The sequence below is a fragment of the Gossypium arboreum genome, chromosome 13 (genome assembly GCF_025698485.1).
Source record: "Gossypium arboreum isolate Shixiya-1 chromosome 13, ASM2569848v2, whole genome shotgun sequence".
NCBI lineage: Eukaryota > Viridiplantae > Streptophyta > Magnoliopsida > Malvales > Malvaceae > Gossypium > Gossypium arboreum.
In genome coordinates, this window is record NC_069082.1 from 11,674,793 (window position 1) to 11,681,165 (window position 6,373).

At 33.8% G+C, this 6,373-nt stretch overlaps 1 long non-coding RNA gene across 1 annotated transcript; it reads right to left on the reverse strand.

Moving 5' to 3' along the window:
• Nucleotides 1-670: 670 nt before the first annotated feature.
• On the reverse strand, nt 671-1,202 carry LOC128286937 (uncharacterized). Its single transcript, XR_008277626.1, has 2 exons — nt 1,083-1,202; nt 671-913 (listed from the first exon to the last, which is right to left on the reverse strand). It is a non-coding gene; the product is annotated as an uncharacterized LOC128286937 (long non-coding RNA).
• Nucleotides 1,203-6,373: the final 5,171 nt, after the last annotated feature.

Genomic DNA, 6,373 nt, shown 5'->3' on the forward strand with positions numbered 1-6,373 from the left:
AAATTAAAGTATTCTCATTTGTTGCTTGTTCTCAATGAAAATTGATTTTTAGAAACTCACTAGCTAAAGTTAAATTTAATGTCTTGCATTTCTAAAATGAATATGAGTCCATGTATCCACCATGTGGATGATTTTGATATTATATGATTTTGGTAGATGCATCTACAAAATAATCACATATGTGTTATCAATTTGTAACATGTCGCTTGCAAGATTGCTTGCTTAAATAATTAATTTCACATTATGCAATTAAGACAATTCATCTTGCTAAAACTGATGAGTTTATATATGTAACACCCCAAACCCGGCCCAGAAGTTATGGCCGGATTCGGCATGCCACATAAAAAACGTAAAAAAAAAAATTCCATTCTAAGTCCAGAAAATCGTACTTGATGTTCAAAAGATTAATTCATTAAGGGTTAAAGTGAATGGAAGCTGTGCACCAGGTAGGAAATCGGAAAAGAGGTGGTGAGTCCATCGGACTGCTTAAATACCAAGCTCCCTTCGGATCCAATCCTAGACATGCATACCGCCATTGCCACACTTTAACGTCATGGATATTTCTAGGAAACCGATTTGATTAAGTCATTTTTAGGAAAAGTGATTAATTTTGGAAAATACTTTCATTGCGGAAGCTTTGCTTGTTGTCGTGTTATTTTGAAATCAACTGTTGTTTTTGAAAACGCGCCCTAAAGCTATCCAATTTCAACAGTTAAAATAAGTATTACCTATCTTAATAATACATATAAAAAAACCATCAAAAATAAATAAGCGGCCTTATTACATTTAAAAACCCAAAACTTCAAACGTAAATAAAAGGATGTCCAGTTCACCAGAAGAAAATCAAACTTTCAGAACAGGTGGCCACTCCGAATTCCCTCACAGCTCCAAGCCCACTATGGTTGGGGATTACCTGCGTGGATGAAAATAAAAGGGGTGAGTTTGGGGAAACTCAGTGTGTAAATTAACCCAACCATAGCCTATATCAGCTTAAACCACAGAAATAGAATAAGTTGGCCTTAGCCCAGAACAGAATTCAAAATAAAGCCCATAGGCCCATAACAGAACAGAACAGATATTACATGTTTATGCAGAAACCCAACCATATCCAACCGTATACACCCCCGTACCAACCTTACACCGTGTGGGGAGACAACTCGACCCACCCAACCGCTACACACCACAGAATTTGCAGCATGGCTACAGAGCAGATAATGTGTGAGTCACAGATCTGAATAATCGTGGCGAGCCACGGAAACAGATATATGTGGCGAGCCACCGGATCGAATATTTGTGGCATAGCCACCGAACGCTTCCTCCATAATATAACCCATGTCCCCATGCAGCAGATATATAATCATGGCATACATCATACGTAATCGGATCGTCATGCTTTTAGGTCAAAATTAACCCTAGGGGTATAACGGTAATTTTGCATCTAGGGGTATAATGATAATTTTCCATACATAGGGGTATTATAGTAATTTAGCTACTTTTAGGGTTTTCATGCATATCCTAACTATTTACGTACTATCGAACACTTACCGCACATACTTCTTGAATTGGGCAGTTGGCCCATGAACCCGATCTTTGGCCCATTAAGCCCAAATTATCAAAATGTCGAAATCGCAGCATCTGCAGTTTATTACTTTAGATTACCAAATATACAAACCCAACTATCTTACGAGCATTCGCTTTTCATAAATTCCCAAAATCTTGACTTTTCGGCATTTCGCTTTTCGCTTTTGCCAATCTAGTCTATGAGAGGGTGTCGATTACACACTGCTTTTGACGATATCTTGTGAGATCCACACACGAACCGCCTACAATTGGATTACTAACACTTTAATCTAACTATTCAAATACAAACTACGTATTAACCCCTTACAATATTCGGCCAACCACACCTACAGATCATAGTAAGCTTATAAGAAATCAATAAGCAACTCATTAACAAATTTTTGTCAATGTTTACCACATAATCATAATTTCATTGCAAGCTGTCTTCCTGAGCAATAGTCACTAAATTATTTCTAACTGGAGCTACAAAACTCCAAATCAATTGCCGTTAATTTTCCCTGAAAATAGACTCATATATCTTTTATCCATAAAATTTTCAGAATTTTTGGTATGGCCAATCAATACCAGATTTTTCTTAAAGTTTCCCATGTTTCACTGTTTGACTAATCTGACCACTCTTCATTACGAATCAAATTTCTCATTGTACAGAATTCAAAATATGTTCTTGTTTATTTCATTAGAAACTAGACTCAATAAGCTTTAAATACATAATTTATTCAGCTTCTAATTCATCTCCCACAATTTATGGTGATTTTCCAAAGTCACGTTACTGCTGCTGTCCCAAGCATATTTATTACCAAATCACTCTTTCACACCTAACTTGCATGCTTGTTATTTAAACATGTATATCACCAATCAATCATCACATATCTATGATTTTACTTAAGTATAATCTCCATTTCATCATTTTAAAGCACAACATGTTAGCCGATTTTTCCCTTTAGCATCTAAGGCACATGCATGTTCATTTGTTTGGCTCAACTTCACCTATCTTCCATTTTTCATCAAAAGAACATGAAACAACAACCATTTCCTTCATTTTAATTCATGACTAAATGCTTACAACACAACTAAAAATCAAAATATACTTCAAGAGTTAAGGTAGAATCAAGAAGAACTCATGAACATCAAGATAGAAGCCAACTACCATGAACTTACCTTCAATTTTCTTCCCCAAGTGACCGAACACTCAAGAGCTTTCTCCTCTCCTTTCTCTTCTCTAACTTTCATCTATGATGAACAAAGATGGACAAAACTTTGTTCTTTTCACCCCTTTTTCTTTTAATAAAACTTCATATTTCATCCATTTAATTCTTTAATACAAAAGACATGAAATTCTTATCATGAAACATTTACCTAACCCATTATCATGGAACATTTACCTAACCTATTATCATGGAACATTTACCTAACCTATTATCAATTTGTACCAATTTGTACCATAAATTATGGATATCAAGTGCACATTTTGTCTACAACAACATGATGGTTGGCCACTTCATGTAAAATGGGAGGTTTGTCATGCAAATCCTCCTATTTTGCACTCCTATTTATTTGGCCACTTCAATTTAGCCTATAGCATTTTCAAACATTTTCACATAGGTCCTATTTCATAATTTCACTCCCTTTTTCTTATGGAACAAAAATTAACTAAAATTACCGGGTTCTATCTTAAGCTTGGGCCTTCTAGAGGCCCACTAACATAATTAAACCTATGCCAACATTCACAGGATTCCCGAAAATTGGGGCGTTACAATATATCAGTCTTCTATTGATTGAGTTTGAAAAACTTTTGTAAAAGCTTGTTATTTATGCGCTTGATAGTTTAGAGAAATTATTGATTGAATCTTCTGATTAATATCGAAACCATTACTTATAAGAACTAAAATTCCTATTTCAACATGAGATTATGTTAATTTACGTATTGTACGTATCAAGCCAATAAGTTATAAATACTCCCCAGTACAATTGGTTGTCAGTCAATGGCTATATATTTTTCATCTTTGAATTTTTGTATGTGTGTATATGTTCCAATTGCTCAAAAAAAATTTGGAGTATATATTAATTACAAGTCCTTGTATTATTAGATGTTTTGAATGTTTTGGAGATTTAATTATGACATGATTTGTGATTACTATTTTGATTCAATAGTTTTCCCAATATTAGGGGGAGAGAAATAATACCTTGTAATGAGTTAGAGGGGAGAGTAATTTGAACTAGAAGTTCAATAAGGATAACTCATTACAAGTTCTGTAACACCCTTAACCCATAACTGTCGCCGGAGTAGGGCTACGGAGTATTACCAAAATTTACAGATCAAATACAAACATTTCAAATCAGAAATCAAATCGTATTCAATCATATTGTCCCTTATATGAGCCATCGAAGCTCAAAATGTACATTAGGAACAAGTCGAGACTAGACTTAGAGAATTTTTCGCAAAATATAAAAAAACAATTCAAAGTGCAGGGGACACACACTCGTGTGGCCAAGCTGTGAGGCTCACATGGTCAAGCGACACGCTCGTGTCTCAGACTGTATAGGCATTCGAAGTAGGGACACACAGCGGTGTCCAATTTAAGGTACTCACTGACTTGGGTCACATGGCCAAGCTACACGCCCGTGTGTTAGGCTGTGTGAGCATACTGACTTGCATTAAATAGGTGCAGGGATCACACAACCAAGCTACACGACTATGTGCTAGGCCATGTGGATAATTTTGAGCATTCTGTTTCTCAATTTTTAAGATGCAGGGGACACACGACCAAATCACATGCCCATTTGCTAGGCCGTGTATTATATACGGCTGAGACACACACATGTGTTTCTGCCCGTCTGGTAGAAAATATGCTATTTCCAAGTCATATTTCTCACCCAATTTTGATATCAACCTAAACACAACAATTTATACAATCACAAGTCAAATAAGACCTTCTATTCAAGCCAAACTCAAGTTTAATACATGTCATAACACCCCATATGTCCAAGTATTCAATCTTACCTAATTAACCACATAAACATATATGCATATTTAACCAATCATGTTACCTCAAACCATTCATCAACATAGCCATAAATTACTCATCACTCAACCATATCAAACACAACAAACATGATAAGGCCACACATATATACATATCAAAATATGTCTAACTCAAGTCATTCCAATGGCTAGTCACAACGCAACACATACATACCATCATTGGTCAAATTTAGCCTATACATGCTATTATTACTCAAAATTTAGTTTGTTACATATACCAAACTGAGTTGATGAATAGTGTGAGATATCTCCACCAAGCTTTCAACCTAACGAGCTTCTGAAGTACTATAAATAGAGGAAATAAAACAGACTAAGCATTTAATGCTTAGTAAGCCCGTATGACATGGAATTTAGCTTACCATTATTTCACATTTAAGGTAAGCATATAAAACATATTTCAAACAACTTGGCCAAAAGCCTAAACACATCTCCTCAACAATCATGTTAGTCATGTATTTCATATAAATATCAAGAAACATGTATGAGCCTACAAATAATCAATTTTCTATATTCATACACTTTCCTCATCATGCATCATTGTAACAAATACAATTATATCCATGTATTTCAAGTATATTTTCGTAATAATTCATCTTGAACTCAGATTGTCACTGTAACACCTCCTACTCGTATTCATTGCCGGAATAGGGTACGAGGCATTACCAGAGTTTACTGAGCATTTTCAGATAATTCTGAATAATTTATTATTCATATTCTGAAAATAATCATAATGTCCCTCTATTGGGCCCTTAAAGCCCAAAACATACATTTAAACATTCAATTCACATTCATGTCACATAAATGTATAATTTAAACATTCAATAACTCAATTCAAGTTGCACGAACTTACTTCATTGCTTATTCGTATTTATAGTTTTACTAATCCGAAAACTTTTTCTTTTTCACGTTCAAGTCTCATATTTGAGCCACCTGGATTTTTATAAATAAATTTGATCATCATTTTTATTTATTTCATATTCTAATACATTCAATTAATCTCTAGGCAAAATTACCATTTTACCCCTAAACTTTTGATTAATGACGATTTCATCCTTAGACAAAGAAAAATAAAGTTCTTGTAATTAAATCCTTGTTTCGAACCTAATTATTCTTATATATATTGATAAAAACCCATAAATTCTATAAAATAACAAAATTTTCCACAATTTCAACACTTTTTAATTTAATCCCCAAAACATGTTTTCACCCGATCTTGATCTAAATTAATAGTTTCATTAAATTTTATAATTTAAATAATAAAACAATTCATTTTCTTCATTTTGGTCATTTTTGACATTTTTACAAAATTGCCCCTACATTTTTATTTCTTTTATTCAATTTAGTCCCTGAGTCTAAAACATACAAATTATCTATTTTAAATGTAAACCTATTAAGGGTGGCAACAAACAACAGTATGTATATTACCCGGATGAAATATGAAATACTTCTCTAAATTTTTTTATCCCATTTGCTTCTGTTCGTTTGGTTACAACTCCTAAGTCTTTGAATCTGAAACTTACTTCATACTTCATCCGGAATTATTACATTGTTGCTCTAACTTCAACAAGAGCTTCATATTTCATCCAGAATAATTACTTTGTTGCTCTAGCTTTAACAAGAGCTTCATATTTTATCCGGATAACTTAGTTATTATTTTTTTTTCTTTTGTGAAAAACCCAACAAAACCCTTGCTAGCTGAAAATTCATATATTTATTTTCCTCCTCCTCCTCTCCATTCCACATCCTAAA